This window comes from Scyliorhinus torazame, chromosome 7, assembly GCF_047496885.1.
Source record: "Scyliorhinus torazame isolate Kashiwa2021f chromosome 7, sScyTor2.1, whole genome shotgun sequence".
Classification (NCBI taxonomy): Eukaryota; Metazoa; Chordata; class Chondrichthyes; order Carcharhiniformes; family Scyliorhinidae; genus Scyliorhinus; species Scyliorhinus torazame.
In genome coordinates, this window is record NC_092713.1 from 116941695 (window position 1) to 116961822 (window position 20128).

The following is a 20128-nucleotide window of genomic DNA, read 5'->3' on the forward strand; positions in this document are numbered from 1 at the left end:
AGTTCCTCAACTGTTTCACCATAAAGTCTTTGCTCCCAGTCTACCTTAGCTAGTTCTTCTCTCATCCCATTGTAATCTCCTTTGTTTAAGCACAAAACACGAGGGTTTGATTTAACCTTCTCACCCTCAATCTGTATTTTAAATTCCACCCTATTGTGATCGCTCCTTCCGAGAGGATCCCTAACTATGAGATTATTAATCAATCCTGTCTCATTACACAGGACCAGATCTAGGACCACTTGTTCCCTCGTAGATTCCATTACATACTGTTCTAGGAAACTATCGCGGACACAAGGCTGCCTTGAGGAGGAGTTTGCCGATGAACAATTCACTACATTTGAAACAAAAGATGAGCACACTTCTCTCAACCTCCCAGTTCAATTCTGAACAGTGCTGTTGGGAGTGGATCATGCTCTGGCAGAACAGTCACAGCTAACAATGCTTGTCGCTGATCCAAGACTTCCTTCCACACCCTCAGTAAGGTTTTCACCACTCAGAATCTTATCAAGCCTCCAAAGCTGAAGAAAGGAGAGGTCTTCCTGTTTCACAGCCTGTATTTTGGACACATTTTTAGCAAAGAGCAGACAGCTTTACACCATTATTCACAGAGACTGGATAGGGTATCACATGCCGACTCTAATTACAGGCACAACATCTCAATAAAGTTAAATATTGCAGCTCATGAATCAATAATTTGAGTTCTTTGCTTTGCCTTTCAAAGGTTTACAAAGCGTATGCATACATTTGTGGGCAAACGAGATTGATTTTGCAAACTAAGTTTTCACCATCAATTGCACTTGAGTTGCAACAGCTCAATTCTCTGTTTTTTGTCCTTTTTGAAAAGGAAATTGTACATCATGCAGGGCAGGAGGCCAGGTCGGCCCATCAATTCTGCATTGACCCTCCGAAAGAGCACCCTATCTAGGGCCAGTTTCCAGCCCTATCCCCATAACCCCACCTAACCTTTGTGTCCAAAGATGTGCAGATTACGTGGATTGACTTTGCTAAATTGCCCCTTAATATCCATCTGAAGGTTACTTATGCAAATACAACTAACCAAACGCCGGATGACAACTTGTGGCCAAAATAAAAATCTCAAAAGGATTGTTTCTTTTTCCAATAAGAGGGAACCTCCTTCAACAAATCACTTACGAGAGAAATTTATGAAGAACTTTTTATAAGAACACAAGTTAAAATTAGGAAGTTAGACGTAGGGGAAGTCAGGTTCATTCTTTTAAAAGTACTAAGAATAATAAGCCTGGGAATACATTGCATGGAAAGGCCACTGACACAGGTGGGGATTAGATACATTTCCAAAAAGGAAGACACAAGTGTTGTGACAAATGGCCCAGACTGGAAAGGTTAACTTGTGTTCTTTCTACGGATGCTGCCTGACCAGTGGATGTTTCAAGCATTTTTGGTTTTGCTATACCTTCCCAGCATCTTCAGATTTTTACAAGAATATGGTGAGGTAGTTAAAGATGGGTCAATCAAAAAGCAGCACAGTGGCACAGTGATTAGCACTGCTGCTTGACGGCGCCAAGCACCCGGGCTTGATCCCGTCCCCGGGTCACTGTCCTTGTGGAGTTACCACATTCTCCCAGTGTCTGCGTGGATCTCACCCCCACAACCCAAAGATGTGCAGCGTAGGTGGATCGGCGACGCTAAATTGCATCTTAATTGAAAAACAATATTTAAAAAAAACAGTAAAGATGGGTAAATCAAAAAGGAACTGGCCTGTTGGGCTTAGAGACCATTATCTGTTCTTAAAATGTTCAAAGATAGCAAGAACTGCAGAGAGAGACGCAAAAATGTATTGTGATTGGGGATGCTCTACTGATGATAATTACAGGCATTTCACTGCAAATAGAACATAGAACATACAGTGCAGGAGGCCATTCGGCCCATCGAGTCTTCACCGACCCACTTCAGCCCTCACTTCCACCCTATCCCCACTTCCATGTCCTACACAAGACATCTTGGGTGGATAAATGTTATTTTATTACCATATAGAAGTGTTTTGTGTTGTGACACAGCTCTCGTTAGAGGCTAAGTTAAAAGGTTGCCCCAGCTCATTTCATCTGGAGGTTTTTAAATAAATCTTTAATCTGCTGACTTGGCTGAAATTGCTACTGCAACATCAGTAAACACCAAGAAGCTTTTGGGGGGGGGGGGGGGGGGGGGGGGGGGGGTGTGGAGGAAGGGAACAGGAAAAGGAAGAACAAAGACGCTTACGAACAGTGCTGCAGCTTTGGTGCACTAACAGCAAGGCACAAAAATAAGCACCGCCGCTCCCATACACCAGGAACAGGAAATATGGTCAGCCCCTGTGGTCAACCTAGAACAGGCCTACGTGCACAAACTAGAAGAGGAATCCATTTAGAAGCAATAACATCCACTTTCATCTTTGCTCTACCCACATACTAAGAAGCTGCTTGGCCATCGAGGACATCAGAACTGACCCCAATCTTGTACTCCAACGTGTGGTTTCTGGAAAGATCATGGAATAATTTTTTGAAAAAGTAAACATGGCTGATCTTCATCCCTTCATATTCATTGCCACATAATAATTATGGTATTGAAATCTAATTGCTGCCACCACCAACACTACAGGCACCAATAGCCACCAACAGTCTCAACAAACTGTTAGGATTAAAACTCAATTACCCTGGTGAATACAGAGTCACTATTTTACATCCAATGAAAATAGGTGTTCATTATTGAGCCAAGGTTGCAGCTTTGGCCTGTGCTGAGTCGGTGCTCAGCCAGAGGGGTTACTGTCGGTGGCCTCAGTAGATTATAATTCCCATATAATCTTTAATAATCTTTATTATTAATGTCACAAGTAGGCTTACATTAACACCGCAATGAAGTTACTGTGAAAATTCCCTAGTCGCCACACTCTGGTGCCGGTTTGGGTACACAGAGGGAGAATTCAGAATGTCCAATTCACCTAACAACATGTCTTTCAGGACTTGTGGGAGGAAACCCACGCAGACACTGGGAGATCTTGCAGACTCCGCACAGACAGTGATCCAAGCGGGTCACCCAACTTAATTGCATTGGAGAACAACTTTCTGAAGGCAACCAGTTCCAAAGTTATTTCAAGAGAAAAAAATATTGGAAGATCTGGCTTGACTGGATAATTATCGAGAATTACAGTGTTTGGTGAACTGAAAACTCCAAAAGCAAAACAGCATTATAGGTGACACCATCCTTCGGTAGAGGTATTGTTAGCCAATCAATTCCTTGTTACCTATGGTACTCTTCCCATGTCCCTATTGTTAAATGGCTGAAAAAGAGTGAAGATTGAAATCTCAGTTCTGTATCAAGCACAGAAACAGGTGGTGTGCTAGATTAGTCACAATTCCTTCATCTATCTATGTTCAAATTAAAGAGATGAAAAAAATCCCATTGTTGTGAAAAAGATCTCCAGATGAAATGGGCTGGAGCAACCTTTTAACTTGGCTTCTAATGAGAGCTGTCACAACATAAAACACTTTTATACAGCCAAGATGTCTTGTGTAGGAAATGGAAATGGAACACCAGCACAAAAAGGGGGCAATCAGCTCAGCGTGAGGTTATGGAACATTTTGTGGAGGGTGGTGGTTGTGTGGTGGGGTGGGGTGGGGGGTTGGGGGGGGGGGGGCACTGCAGGAACTTTACTTTACATATAACCAGTGCTTTACCTGTTCAGGGAATGTTTGATGGTTCAGAAAATCTTTACTGCATTGTGTACATGCTGTTCCTCGCCTGCAAACTCACACTCGTGCAACCAGATGCAAAAGATCCCATGAAAGATCAAAGAGGAGCAGAGGAATTTTCCAGACCAACGGTTATTCCTAGACTAACATAATTAAATAGATCATCCAGTCATTTATTTTGTTGCTTTTTGTGTGACCAACCAGTGTACAAACAGCTACTGTGTTTCCTTGCATTACATGGACTACACTGGATATAAAGCACTTTATGTTCTGAGGCCATGAAAGGTGTGATATAAATGCAAGTTCTTTATATTAGGTAACAATTCACACAGTAGCAATCAGATAAAGACTCACCTTTTCATAGATTATCATAGAATTTACAGTGCAGAAGGAGACCATTTGGCCCATCGAGTCTGCACCGGCTCTTGGAAAGAGCATCCTACCCCAGACCTCCACCCTATCCCCATAACCCAGTAACCCCACCCAACACTAAGGGCAATTTATCATGGCCAATCCACTTAACCCGCACATCTTTGGACTGTGGGAGGAAACCGGAGCACCCGGAGGAAACCCACGCACACACGGGGAGAACGTGCAGACGCCGCATAGACAGCGACCCAAGCCGGAATCAAACCTGGGACCCTGGAGCTGTGAAGCAATTGTGCTATCCACAATGCTACCGTGCTGCCCCCTAATTTCATGAATTTGCGTGTCATCCTTGCGCAGGGGAATTGCTAATCTTCTCTGTATCATTCCAATTTTAGTATATGTGCTGCCGAAGCGAGCCCACTTCTTTTATTTTATTTATAAATTTAGAGTACCCAATTCTTTTTTTCCCCCAATTAAGGGGCAATTTAGCATGGCTGCTCCCCCAAATTTGTTTTATGGTTTACTGCTACTGGAGCCCTGCCCCAAGACTCCCACATCATGACAAAAGTCACAGGTTTTAGAATGCATTATGGCAGCTTACATCAATCATGATACATGGGCATGTGGAATGGAACCAACTGTCTGCATTTAAGCCAAGTCAAAGGGGCATAGAAATCGGACGACAGCCACAGAAATGAGCATCTTTATAGTATTTTTATACTGCAGAGCCTGCTGCCAATGACACCCCGGCAATATAGGTTGCCTTTAGATCTGAAAACAGGAAAGGGGTTAGGGTAAGAGTGCAGAGCAAGGTCACTATATACTACCCCACCTCTGAGTGAACAAAATGCATACACAGTTGGGAGGTGATAACGGTCTCTACTGAGAGTTCCATTTAAGCCTCCGCCTGTCATGCAGTTCTTAAACCTGAGTATTCCGAGGGTAGAGGTTCGGTGCAATTTAAATGAAGAAAATATGTTGTTTTTTACTCTCCCTTTCGACTGTGAGCAGTAATCCCTGGGCAGCACAGTGGCAGTGACTGCACTGCTGTCTCAGAGCCAGGGACCCGGGTTCAATTCCGCTGTCGGGTGACTGTGTGGAGTTTGCACATTCTCCCTATGTCTGCGTGGGTTTCCTCCGGGTGCTCCGGTTTCCTCCCACATTCCAAAGATGAGCAACTTAGGTGGATGCTAAATTGCCCCTTAGTATCCAAAAACAAAATGTGTAGGTTAGATTAAGGGATTAATGGGATAGGGCCGGGGAGTGAGTTCGGGTGAAGTACTTTTTCAGAGGTGCGACTCAATGGGCCGGATGACCTCCTTCTGCACAGTAGGGATTCTATGTTCATTCTATCCCTGAAACTTAACACAGAGGTGCAACCAGCAGTGAGAAAAGGAATGTAGTTAGTGCACCAGAGCTAAACCCAAACCTGAAGATGGTTAGCTATGCAAGGTCGATGATGTAAACAATATTTCAACTAGAACCTGTTTTCCACAAAAGTTAGTGTGAAAACTAAAAAAAAATTAAAAAAAATAAAAAATAAAAAAAAAATTAAAAAAATCAGAAAAATTAAACACATTGAAAATCTAATAAAATTAAATAATGGTTGAGTGCCAGGCGATGAGTTGTAGCTTCAGCATGTGGGAGCTGGTGGACCCCATTGTGGTTCATAGAGACCACATCTGCAGCAAATGTTGGTTGTTCAAGGAACGTCGACTGAGTTGAATAAACTCAGTTTGTTCTCACTGGAACGACGGAGGTTGAGGGGTGACCTGATAGAGGTCTGCAAAATTATGAGGGGCATAGACTGAGTGGATAGTCAGAGGCTTTTTCCCAGGGTAGAGGGGTCAATTACTAGGGGGCATAGGTTTAAGGTGCGAGGGGCAAGGTTTAGAGGAGATGTACGAGGCACATTTTTAAAAAGAGGGTAGTGGGTGCCTGGAACTCACTGCTGGAGGTGGTGGTGGAAGCAGGGGCGATAGTGACATTTAAGGGGCATCTTGACAAATGCATGAATAGGATGGGAATAGAGGGATACAGACCCAGGAAGTGTAGAAGATTTTAGTTTAGACGGGCAGCATGGTCGGCACAGGCTTGGAGGGCCGAAGGGCCTGTTCCTGTTCTGTACTTTTCTTTGTTCTTGACATGTAAAAAAGTCAGCACTTTAATCATGGATGACTTTAATCTTCATGTAGATTGGGAAAATGAAATTGGCAGAGGCAGCCATGAGGAAGAGTTCATAGTTTATTTGGGACAGTTTCTGAGAACAATATATTGTGGATCCAAACAGGGATCAGGCTATCTTGGATTTGGCAATGTGTAATGAGACAGGTTTAATAAACAATCTCAAGAGTAAAAGATCCTCAAGGAAGCAGTGACGAAAACATGGTAGAATTCAGCATTCAATTTGAGAGTGAGAAACCTGGATGCCTTGTTCTGCATTACAAGCCAGCTGTTTAGCCCATTGTGCTAAAGAGAGGAGAGAAAGAGAGAGAGAGTGAGACCGAGAGGACCTGATGGGTTGCATCCCAGGATAAAGGAGGTAGCTACAGCGATAGTGGATGCAATGGTACTAATCTTCCAAGAATCTTTAAATTCTGGAAAGGTTCTGGAGGATTGCAAAACTGTCAATGTAAACATCTTTATTCAAAAAAGGAGGGAGACTAAAACTATAGGCCAGTTAGTTTAATTTGTGTCATTGGGAAAATGCTAAGAGTCCATTATGATGGGTGTTATAGCAGAACATTTAAAAATGCACAATATAATCAAGCAGAGTCAGCATAGCTTCATGAAGGGGAAATCATGCCTGACAAATTTATTGGAATTCTTTGAGGTGGGTAACAAGCAGGATTGATGAAGGGGAACCGGTAGATATAATATACTTGGATTTCTGGTGTTGGCGATAGCATATTAGCATGGATGGATGATTGGCTAACCGATAGTAATAATAATAATCACTTATTGTCACAAGTAGGCTTCAATGAAGTTACTGTGAAAAGCCCCTAGTCGCCCCATTCCGGCACCTGTTCGGGGAGGCTGGTACGGAAATTGAATCCGCGCTGCTGGTCTTGTTCTGCATTACAAGCCCGCTGTGCTAAACCAGCCCCTGGACACAGTTAGGATAAGAGGGGCATTTTCAGGATGGCAACCTGTACTAGTGGAGTGCCACAGGGATCCATGCTGGGGCCATAATTATTTACAATATATATTAATGACTTGGACGAGGGAAGCAAATGCACTACTGCCAAGCTTGCGGATGACACAAGAATAGGTGGAAAGCAAGTGGTGAGAATGGCAGAGTCTACAGGCAGGTTAAGTGAGTGGGCAGAAAATTGACAGGTGGAATATAATGTAGGAAAATGTGAAGTTATGTACTTTGGTAGGAAGAGTAAAAGAGTTGAATATTATTTAATTGGAGAAAGACTGCAGAAAGCTGAAGCACAAAGGGATTTGGGGGCCCTCATGTATAAACCACAAAAGATTAGCATGCAAGTACAGTAGGTAATAGAGAAGGCAAATGGAATTTGGCCTTCATTTCAAAGCGAATGGCGTATAAAATAGGGAAGTCCTGCTACAACTACACAGGGCACTATTTGACCATACTTGGAATACTGTGTACAGTTTTGGTCCCCTTATCAAAGATATACTGGCATTGGAAGTAGTTCAGAAAAGGTCCACTAGGTTGATCCCGGGAGGGATTTTCTTAGGAAGAGAAGTTAAGTAGGTTGGGCCTATACTCATTCGAGCTTAGAAGAATGAGAAGTGACCTTATTGAGACATATAGGATTCTCAAGGGGCTTGGCAGGGTGGGGTTTGACAGGGTGAATGCGGAGAGGATTTTTCCACTTGCGGGAGAGTCTCGTGTCAGATGGCTTAATGAAAGAGTACGGTGTCGCCCATTTAAGACCGAGATGAGGAGGAATTCCGACTCTTAGAGGGTAGTGAATCTGTGGATTTCTTTGCCACAGAAATCTGTACAGGCTAGGTCGTTAAGTATGTTCATGGCCGAGATAGACAGATTTTTAATCAGTAAGAGAATCAAGGAAAGTGGAGTTGAGGTTCATCAGCCATGATCTCATTGAATGGCAGAGCAGACTTGATGGACCGAATGGCGTACGTCTGTTCCTATAACTTATGATCACTTCACAGCATTGGGGTGAGTTGGAGAGGAACAAAATCATTTCAAGCCATATGAATTATTCAGTGTTCTACACCATTGCAAGAAGCTTCTTTTGTATAATTTTAAAATATGTCACGGTCCACTGTAGTTAAATATTTGCATCAGTGTCTGCGTGGGTTTCACCCCCACAACCCAAAGACGTGCTGGTTAGGTGGATTGGCCACGCTAAATTGCCCCTTAATTGGTGAAAAAATAATTGGGTACTCTAAATTTATTTTTTTAAAATATTTGCATCAGTTTATAATAAACACCTGTCACTTTCTGAAATGGTGTTATTTGCTTTTGTAATTAATAGAGATCCAAGTTCCTTTACAAAATGAATTTTAACCCCCATGTTAAGGACCATCATGAAGATATATATGCCAAAGTGTATGAATGCCTCACCTTTGGGATATTCAGTTCAACAGGTAAGATCCAAGCTTAACTCTCCCTGGTCTTTGTTGAATTAGATGGTCTCATCCAAAACGGCAGTGGGTACACTACAACTGGCTTCCCACAGCAGAATAAGTGCAATTATAATCAGGTTTCTGCTATTGACACTACCCGTTGATTCCTCCTGCAACATTCACACATGTGGATGTTAGGCCAGAACATGTCCCCAGAGTTGAATTGTTATTGACACACTATCTGGGCAGATAATTTTCTGCTTAATATGTTCATATGTTTGCGGGCACCAGGGCCTTCACAAGAGTAGATAACAGAAAGACACCAACAAAACAAAATCTGCAAAATGACAATTATTGGCAAAAGTGCAGGAATTAGTAAACAGGAATTGGTACTTTGTAAGCTGACTGGGCCTTATTTCCTGCCATACTTGCTTGATGCAATTTTTGCTGTAGACTAGACACAGGGGCTTCAAGAGACTGTCTGCAAGCTTTTTTGGAATGATGCCAATAGCCGATATCACTGCCTAGAGCATTAGTCACACTTGCACAGTCCCACTGGTACAGACAGTACAAATACTGTTTAAGTACACAACAAAATCTGCGTTCGGCTGCCCTGTATCACTGCTACTTGGGCAGCCCCATTAAAACACAGCATCTGATAAGGAGAGCAGGAATCGGAGAGCAGCCATTTCTCCGAATGCACTACAAAAGTTGCTATACTAACAGGAAATGGCACCCAAGGCTTAAGCGCTTTACATATGAAGAATTCCCACTGAGGTTTGGGCGGATCCTTGATAAGGTTCCTCAAACCCATCACTATAGGGAGTCCCTCATTTCCCCCTCCCCCAAGGCAACGACTTTTATGATCGCTGCCTCGTCAACCCTGACTGGATTTGTTAATCATTAACTCTGATCACTTCTCCCTATACGGGAATTACACTGGTTGTTTTGCCTTCAGCGATAATGAAGAACCTCCTGCTTTCTGTAACAGGTTACAAAAGGACAAGTGAACTGGAGCATGATTATCTTTTTCCCCATTCCCATATTCTGTTCGAAACTGACAACTACTTTCCACTTGGAGGCTGAGCGATACATCTGTCACAGAATGGCTGCTCGGTATGAGCAAAATCTGGCACACAAAATATATAATGGGGATTTTAGACCTTCAGATTTTTCACTGTTGCATACTCCAACACTTATTCCCCCATGGCAGCAGTTTGACAACACAGGGGCATCTTGAGTCAGTCATCAATTTAATACCAAACAGAATATCTAACAGCACGATGGTGCTCTGTATAATAGCAGCGTTTGTCTATTGCACTGCGGTTGGGATTTAAAATTTGACCTTTGGGGAATTATAAGACCTCAGCCGTACTACCCAGGCAAAGCAGCATGCAGTAAGTAGCTCTGCTAGTTTCAATGCTGGCTGAATATTCTTGCTGGTGGAAGGCTGTGTGCTGGCTGCATGGCATACAAAGCTGTCCAAGCAAAAAAAAAAAAACACTTCACAGATGCCGCCTGACCTCGGAATTTTTGAACAAAATACGGGACAAACGGGATTCAGTAAAGTTTTAAAATTAGGACACAATGCCCATTAATCAGTACTGTGACATTCCCCGTTCTTGACTGACTGGTCTCAGGTACAGGTGTCACCTTAAAGTGTAACGCAGCTACCTCACATAGTTGTCCCCCTCAGCCAAGCCCAAGCATCTTCATCCACCAGCCATTCACAAAGCATTTCTCCAGCAGTCATTGGACAGGAAAGAGCAGGGAGAATTCGTAACTTCATTTTCCCTCTCCATAGGCACCATGATAAATGGTAGATTTTCTAATATTGACCTGAATGAGGTTAGTTATTTCAATAGAGACCTAAAATCAACCTTCTACGGACTTTCTAGTGGCATTATGGTTATTATGCCTAGCAGTTCCTAAACTACTAAATAAGTACAGAACAAAATCAACGGATACTATTAAACTGTAATCAGATTTTTAAAAATAAATAAATTTAGATTACCCAATTCATTTTTTTTCAATTAAGGGGCAATTTAGCGTGGCCAATCCACCTACCCTGCACATCTTTGGGTAGAAACCCACGCAAACACGGGGAGCATGTGCAAACTCCACACGGACAGTGACCCAGAGCCGGGATCGAACCTGGGACCTCGGCGCCGTGAGGCAGCAATGCTAACCACTGTGCCACCGTGCTGCCCCAGATTTTTTTTTTCTCTTAAACTATATTCCAACTTGCATAACCCAAGCATGTTGTGATTTTCAGGTGGTTCTACAGGTTCGCGTCATCTCATTTCCAGGTTCAGTCCAAGCACTCCATCTATCTCAATGGCATCCAGGGAAAAGCAGTCCACTTGATTGAGGCTTCACCTACCAGCCAAAAGTCCACCCTCCACCATCAACACACCATGAGTACTATGCACCTACAGGATACAGTGCAATTAATTGAGGCTTCTTCAGCGGCGGTTTCTAAACACAACCTCCAATATCTGGAAGGACCCAGGCACCAGATACATGGAAATGCAGTCACCTCCAAGTCAAACACCATCCGGACATATTTTGTTGTACCTCCACCAGTGTTGGGTCCAAATCCTCAAACTCCCTGCTGAACAGAATTGTGGGAGCAACTTCACCCCACTGACTGCAGCAGTTCAAAAATGCCCACTATTAAAACTCAATAAGTGTAGTACATTTATTCCGCCCTTTGCAGTGCCCACTGCATCCCAAGAATGCCAAACAAATCTCTTCTAATTGAAGAAGTTGTATTATGTAGAGAGCACCAGTATTCTGAACCAGCAAGTTATCCTTGGCTCAAACAGTAGGACACTCACTTCTGGGTAATAAGACTGTGGATTCAAATAATACCTCGGGGCTAGTGCACACAATGTAGTCTGAAAGTGGTCGGGAAAATGCTGGAATCTATTATAAAGGATGTAATAAACGTACACTTGGAAAATAACGATCTTATTGGGCAGAGTCAACATGGGTTTATGAATAGGAAATCATGTCTAACAAAGCTGTTGGAGTTTGTTTGAGGATGTTACAAACAGAATTGTTAACGGTGAATGTAGTCAGGGTTATGACATCCTGGGCGATTGCGGTCAATTCCAGCCCCACAGGCCCTGGAGTCTCAAAACAAGTGAATTAACCAACGATTTGTGTAAAGTTTCTAAGATCTTTGACCCTTGACTGCTCCAATAACCTACAGCGTAGATTCGTAAGTAAAACACAGAAACTGTTTATTTACAACAACAATAGTGATAAGGCAGGCAATAATTCTAATCAAATATCGGCCAGCTAATCTATTACTTCCCCCTTTTACCATCCCACACTCTACACAAACACGCACAAGACAGATACACACAGGGGGAAGAGAAAGGGGTACAATGATAGGGATTAAAATGGAAAAGAGAGGAGTACCCTAGTTGCTGATATTGAATCATTGTAGATGGTATCTTCCCCCGACGCTGAGTGCTGAAACCACCAGTTAGATTGCTAACGAGGTTCTTCTGGCTGGAACATTCAGGCATAACTTTCAGGCTGTGGGAATCCCTCTGCGGAGTCAGTTTAACTTGCACCAACCTGGGCCTTCACAAGGAAGATCCACCTCCACCAGATTAACTATCAGTCTCACTGAGATAAGATTAGAGAGTTCTCCACATGAGTTCAAAAAAGGGTTTTCAAACAACCCACCCTGCCTACAGCTGGTGCTTGACTGAACCGCCTGCCAGTCCAATCTGACTGTAGAGTGGAAGGTGTTTATCCTGGACCTTCAGAAAGAATCCATCAGGTGAGAGAGAAATCAGAGCTCTGTTTCTCTTCCCCCCCCCCCCCCCCCCCCCCCAGCTTTTCTCTTCAGGCTTTGAACACTCAAGAGGTTTGATAGAGAGGAACATTTGTTTCCTCAGGTCTTTAGTCAGAGGCCATCAAGAAGAGAGAAATTGGAGCTGTGGCCTTCTAATTGCTTGATCAAAATGAAAACTGAGCTTTTACCAGCTTGGATGAGGAGAAAAGAGGGCCTCAAATGGTGTGTTTGAGAGAGATTCAATTCAAACAAAGCTTCCTTAAACCCAGAGTTCAAAACGAAAATTGAACGCAAACACTCAATGTCGTAAAGCAAGGAACATTCCGGAACAATCACCACCAATCAGCATCGACTGTCAATTAAGACGGGAAAATAAAGTAGCTTATTGGCTGCCACCTAAGTCCATCAAGGTGAGTCATCATCGATGTCAGCACAACCTGCAGGGAGATTTATTTTTAAATTGAAGGAGAAGTACATCTTAAAAGCAGAAGCCCCAGTAATTGTCCAAAAATTATAAAAGCCAGAAAGAACAGAAACTACAAAAGAAAACTAGGGACAGATAAGGATTTACACGATGATCCTTACATTAGTATACTTGGATTTTCAGAAGGCTTTTGACAAAGTAACCCACAGGAGGTTGGTTAACAAAATTAAAGCACATGGGTTAGGAGGTAATATGGATTAAGGATTAGCTAACAGGCAGAAAATAAATGGGTCATTCTCATGTTGGCAGGCTGTGACCAGTGGGGGACCACAAGGATCAGTACTTGGGCTCCAACTACTTGCAGAATATACCAATTATTTGGATGTGGGAACCAACTGTAATTTTTCCAAGATTGCCGGTGGGGATGTGTGTTGGGACGAAGATGCAAAGCAGCTTGAGTGGGTAAGAACATGGCAGATGGAATGCAACATAGAAAAATGTGAGGTTATCCACTTTGGTAGGAGGAATGGATGGGCAGAGCAATTCCTCGAAAGTGTAGATGTACAAAAGGAGCTGGGTGTCCTAGTCGCTAAGTCACAAAAAGCTAACATGCAGGTACAGCAGACAAGTAGGAAGGCTACTTAGCCTTTATCATGAGATGATTTCAGTACAGGAGTGGCAACATCTTGCTTTGATTGCATCAAACCTTGGTTAGGCCGCATCTGGAGTAGTGTGCGCAGTTTTGGTCCCCTTACCATTAGATATTATTGCCATAGAGGGAGTGCAATGAAGATTCACCAGACTTGTTCCCAGGATAATGTCACCATTCTTTGAAGAGAGATTGTGGGCTTGTATTCTCTGAAGAATGAGATGCTCTCATTTATTTATTTTTATCCATCATTATGGATTGAATATATATATATATATATATATATATATATGACACATATATTGTAATTTAAAGTTCCCAATTCTTTTTTCTCCTAAGGGGCAAATTAGTGTGCTTAATCCACCCACACTGCACATCTTTGGGTTGTAGGGGTGAGACCCATACAAACACGGGGAGAAGGAGCAAACTCCACTAGGACAGTGACCAGAGTGTCGGGATCGAACCCAAATCCTCAGCGCTGTGAGGCAGCAGTGCTAACCACTGCAACCGCCGTGCCGCCCTGGGGATCTCATTTGAATCCACAAAATACTTAAAAGGGATAGACAGGATAAATGCAGGCACGGTGTTACCCCTGGTTGAGGAGTCTAGAATCAGGGGACATAATTTTAAAATAAGGGATAAGCCACTTCAAGATGAGGAAAATTTTATTTTACCCAAAGGGTCGTGAATCTTGGGAATTCTCTACCCTAGAGGGCCATGGAAGCTCAATCAATGAGTGCATTTAAAGCAGAGATTGACAGACTTCTAAATACCAAAGATGTAATGGGATATGGGGTAGTGTGGGGATCAGTTGTGATCGTATTCAATGGCAGAGCTGGCCCGATGGGCTGAATGGCCCACTCCTGCGTTACTAAACATCAATGCTGTACAGGGATGATTAGAACAGTAGGATAAGGCTCCATTATGCTCCTGATGATTACCAAAGAAGAGAGGGGCGCTTGGACTAATTGGACGAACACTTAATCAATTTGAGAGGGCAAATGAACAGGTCATACATCTCATTTACAGTTTGTGGGATCAGTCGATGCACAAATTAGCTGTCCTAAAAATAAAAGTGGCTACACATGAGAATTGCATCACTGGCTGTGAAAGATGTGAAAAATACTATATATATGTTCTTTCTTCATTTTGCTATCACATTACTAGTGTGCAAATTATACATATTTTCACAAATTATATTTTCTAGAGACACACCATGAGCGGGGTGGTGTGGTGGTGGTGTGGGGGGGGGGGGGGGGGGGGGGGGGGGGTGGGGGGGGGGGAATCGTTCAGGTCCTGAAGACACATTTTAACGACAAAAATGTATTCTTCAATCTAGCTTGGAAAAAAAAAGCACAATTTGTAAGTCTCAAGCCTTTGAGGGAATGAGTCAGCGTAGCGTTGAGATTCCAACCATTACCAAGTCACAGTCAAAGTAAATTTATGGCACTACATGAGTGAGCTCTGCTGTTTCGTTCACAGCTTTTGTCACGTCAATTGCTATAAGAACAAGAAAGTCAATATTTTCTGGTCAGAAAAACAGTGGGCAGCTGAAACTGGTTGTCGTCCTCAAGGAGTGATGAATGGCTTCTGGCCAGACTCCCCTCTGAGTGGGACTCCTGCTCGGACAGAATTTCACATTGGCCCAAGGCTTGACATCATCAACCCCACCCCCACACCATGGAATCTGGAGAACCAGAGTCCGAACCGCCTCGTGGAAATGCTCACATGCCCTTTGTACTGCTCGAGAGGTTTCCTGTATGGGCTTGTTACTGCACACCGTCACTTCCTTGACCTCGCAGGTCACCCAGACATGCCTTGCGTGCCTTGTTGCCGTCCTGCGGCGCAGGTCCCCAGTGGAGGTCCCTTTATGGAGGAGTCCTCCCCTTCAACATCAGGGACCTGGGGTGCAGGGTATTACATGCAGCAATGCCATACATCCGTCAGTTACACCGGTTCACGGGACTCCCAAGATATCTGCTCTTTTTGTGGTCTTGTGGAGTACACGAACCATGTTCATATAGGTTATAGGTATCCCGGCCCCGGGTCATTGTGTGTGGAGTTTGCACATTCTCCCAGTGTCTGCCTGGGTCTCACCCCCACACCCTAGAGATGTGCAGGGTAGATGGATTAGCCACGCTAAATTGCCCCTTAATTGGAAAAAAAATGAATTGGGCACATTAAATTTATTTTAAATATATATAGGTAATAGGCTGCACTCCCTGTTTAGTTATTTTAAAAATCTTTTGTTGCGGTTTTGTTTGCACCTCAGCCCCACACTCCTGACCTACGGGCACCCAGTGCGGCGAGGGGGGGTAGTGAGGAAGACCTTCTCGGATCCTGCTCCTGGCTAGGTTTGGCATCAACAGGTCCGGGCTGCGGCCGGTCAAGAGGGTTGTCCGACCCGACTGTCTGCCCTCTTCCGCAGCTACGTTTGCGGCAGGTGTCCTTAGAGAGGAAGCATGCGGTGTCCAAGGGCACCTTTGAGACCTTATGTGCCCATTGGGCACCGGAGGGACTAGGGTGCCATATTGACCCCGTAAATCACATTTTGGTTCAATGTTTTAAGTTTTGTGGGGTTTTTTTTTGTTTACTGCAGTTTTCCCTTTAAGGGGCTGTCCCTTTAATTATTTGGGGAAAACTTGGATTAAAATGATTACAAATCTGAAAACAGCTGAGTATATATCTCTGAGGTAACAAGTTTCTTGATTATGGAGTAACGGCTGTGCCATATTCAATAGACACAAAATCAGTTCAATTGATTTTGTTTACTTAGTTATTTGTGTTGAACAAAATAGATGGAATTGACTAACACTTATAAATTGTGCAGACCATCAGGGTGGCACGACAGCGCAGAGGTTAGCACTGCTGCCTCACGGCACCGAGGATCCGGGTTCAATCCCGGCCCCGGGTCACTGCACATTCTCCCAGTGTCTGCGTGGGTCTCAACCCCACAACCCAAAGGTGTGCAGGATAGGTGAATTGGCCATGCTAAATTGCCCCTTAATTGGAAAAAAATATAAGAACTTTAAATGTAAAAATTAATTAATGAATTGTGTGGACCAGGATGGTTTCTCTGGTGTTGGTAACATGAAGAATGGCCCTTTCAAAAATATTATGTCTGGAACTAAGATTCCAACAAAAACTGTAAATAGCCTATTTTAAGTGCAGTCAGTTCTAATGTAGCCAAAACTACCATGGAAACACTTGAGGATGGGGGAATAGTCCCAAGATGCAACATAGGTTATCCATAGCCACTCCACTACCCACCTCTGGGGCTTCGATTTGGGCCACTTCATGAGGTTTCATGGGGCCCCTTAGCCAGGTGGGCCATGCTTGGGAAAGGTAAGCAGCATCAAGCAAAATATTTCACAAGGCACAGAACAACTCTCACCCGATTGCACAAGCAGTATTTTTTAGTACAAATATCAAACTATGAGAAGTGGGACTGTGGGATAATTGTTTTCTTTCCTTAGCTGAAGAACTATTGAAGCTCCCTCAGCTCCACAAATCCTTGTCTGCTTGGCTCGGTTTTAGGTTTGGGAATGCCGATACCAACTGCCATGACTACGGGAGCAGTACTGGAATGAAAGTAGCATGCTATCTAAGCAGGTATTGCATCAAAACAAAAGCTCGTTAGTTCACATGTAAAGCTGCAGATGCTGCACACCCTGCCTGTACACGCTTCAGAAAAGCTCCAACACAGAGCACACAAACAAAACTTCCAAAAAATTAATTTACCCTTTCTGCTCCCCATTATGCCAAATATACATCACATTTAAACTGGGTGCATAGGCTCAACTGAAGGAGGGAAATAATCAATTCTGGGGCACTCACAATACCAAGAATTCCTGAAACAGGAGACAATTAGATGTCATAAACCTGCCCTTATGACAGAACTCAACCCCATCGACATTAACTTCTCAGTATATCCTTCAATCAATTATCTCTGAAACCCATAGGTGCTTCCACTCCAAGGGTGTTCCCTAGTGATTTGTTTTACAAGTCTTCTGAAGGAAGTGTACTCTGCCTGATTTCCCTCCCTATGCCAAGCTACCTTGTTTCAATTTGTGCCCACCTATTTCAAATCCTTTCCCTTTCAATGTTGCTCACAATTATGAAAACTTCAGTTCAGTACTCTATAGGATTCTCCTCGCCTAAAGAAAACAAAAACAAAAGCTTTATTATGATCATGGTTCACTCTCAATAGATTAAACAGTACATTCCATCCATTCAACTTTTATCATCAATCCCAGGCATTAAAAATGAGCTGTACAAACTCACGGTTTTTAAAATCTTCACAAGCAATACAAAGACCCAAAATGCTTCACAGAGAAACAAAACCTCATAGGGCGGCACGATGGCACAGGTGGTTAGCACTGCTGCCTCACAGCGCTGATGACCCAGGTTCGATCCTGGCACCGGGTCACTGTCGGTGTGGAATTTTGCATATCCCCCCCCCCCCGCGTGGGTCTCAGCTCACAACCCAAAGATATGCCTGGCCATGTTAAATTGCCCCTGTTGTGTTCTGAGACCTTGCCTTTGCAATGATACACTGCTGGTGACTTAACTAGAATGCTGATTTCTTGATCAACATGTGGAATGGTAACAAACAGAATGCTATACAGACTAGGTTACTATTTGAGTTTTGTGAACTCTCCTGTGCGACCGTCCTTTTGTACGCCTTACAAGTCACATGACCAATGTCTGACACCACCAGCTGGTTTGCTGGTTGGAGGCCGCATTACTAACTATGAACAATGTTATTCAAAGACATATTACCACAGCCCATTAATTGGAAAAAAAGACAGTTGGGTACTCTACATTTATAAAAACAATGAGAAACAAGACCTCGGGTTATGCCAAGGGCACGGTGGGGGAGCACGGGGTGAGGGATAGAGGTGTGTGCCTGTGTGGTGGGCGGGCAGAGAGAGGGAGAGAGGGAGGGAGAGCGGGCAGAAAGAGGGAGGGCAGGCAAAGAGAGGGGAAGGGAGGGCAGGCTGTGGGGAGAGGGTGTGCGAGGAGACGGCGCGCGGGGGGGGGGGGGGGGGGGAAGAGAGAAGAGGTGGGCGGAGGGGGGGGGCGGGCAGAGGGGGAGGGGAGAGGGCGAACGGAGGGGAGGGGAAGAGGGAGGGCGGACCGGAGGGGGGGGGATGAGGGCAGGCGGAGGGGGAGGGGGCGGGCGGAGGGGGAGGGGGTGGGCGGAGGGGGGAGAGGGCGGGCGGAGGAGGAGAGGGCGGGCGGAGGAGGAGAGGCGGGGCGGAGGAGGAGAGGCGGGGCGGAGGAGGAGAGGGCGGGCGGAGGAGGAGAGGGCGGGCGGAGGAGGAGAGGGCGGGCGGAGGAGAGAGGGCGGGCGGAGGAGAGTGGGCGGGCGGAGGAGAGGGCGGGCGGAGGAGGAGAGGCCAGGAGGGGGGGGCGGGGAGGGCGCATCGGGGGGGGCGGGGAGGGGCGCACCCGGGGGGGCGGGGGAGGGCGCACCCGGGGGGGCGGTGAGGGCGCACCCGGGGGGGCGGGAGGGCGCACCCGGGGGGGCGGGGAGGGCGCACCGGGGGGGCGGGGAGGGCGCACCCCGGGGGGGGCGGGGAGGGCGCACCCGGGGGGGCGGGGAGGGCGCACCCGGGGGGGCTGGGGAGGGCGCACCCCGGGGGGGGCGGGGAGGGCGCACCCGGGGGGGCGGGGAGGGCGCACCCGGGGGGGACGGGGGAGGGCGCGCACACCGGGGGGGGCGGGGAGGGCGCACCCGGGGGGGCGGGGAGGGCGCACCGGGGGGGCGGGGAGGGCGCACCCGGAGGGGCGGGGTGGGCGCACCCCGGGGGGGCGGGGAGGGCGAACCCGGGGGGGGCGGGGGAGGGGCGCACCCGGGGGGGGCGGAGAGGGCGCACCAGGGGGGGCGGGGGAGGGCGCACCAGGGGTGCGGGGATGGGCGCACGGGGAGGGCGCACCAGGGGGGCGGGGAGTGCGCACCCAGGGGGGCGGGGAGGGCGCACCAGGGGGCGGGGAGGGTGCACCAGGTGGGCGGGGAGGGCGCACCAGGGGGGCGGGGGGCGCACCAGGGGGGCGGGGGGCGCACGAGTGGGCGCACGAGGGGGTTGGGGGCGCAAGACGGGGGTGGACGAGGGGGGCGGGGGGCGGACGAGGGGGCGGGGGGCGGACGAGGGGGCGGGGGGGCGCACGAGGGGGCGGGGGGCGCACGAGGGGGGCGGGGGGCGCACGAGGGGGGCGGGGGGCGCACGAGGGGGCGGGGGGCGCACGAGGGGGGCGGGGGCGCACGAGGGGGGCGGGGGGCGCACGAGGGGGCGGGGGGCGCACGAGGGAGGGGGCGCCGAGGGGGCGGGGCGCACGAGGGGGCGGGGGGGCGCACGAGGGGGGCGGGGGGACGCACGAGGGGGCGGGGGGCGCACGAGGGGGCGGGGGCGCCACGAGGGGGCGGGGGGCGCACGAGCGGGGGCGGGGGAGCGCACGAGGGGGGCGGGGGGCGCACGAGGGGGCGGGGGGGCGCACGAGGAGGGGGGCGGGGGGGGGCGCACGAGGGGGCGCACGAGGGGGCGTGGGGGCGGACGAGGGGGCTCGGGGGGCGGACGAGGGGGCGGGGGGCGGACGAG

General features: G+C 46.9%; 1 protein-coding gene and 1 pseudogene across 14 annotated transcripts in view; both read right to left on the bottom strand.

Annotated features, from left to right (window-relative positions):
• Positions 1–20128, bottom strand: part of ssbp3a (single stranded DNA binding protein 3a) — a 239744-nt gene that overhangs the window by 97251 nt on the left and 122365 nt on the right. The gene's annotated exons all lie outside the window — the stretch shown is intronic.
• On the bottom strand, positions 4377–4492 carry LOC140427519 (U6 spliceosomal RNA; annotated as a pseudogene).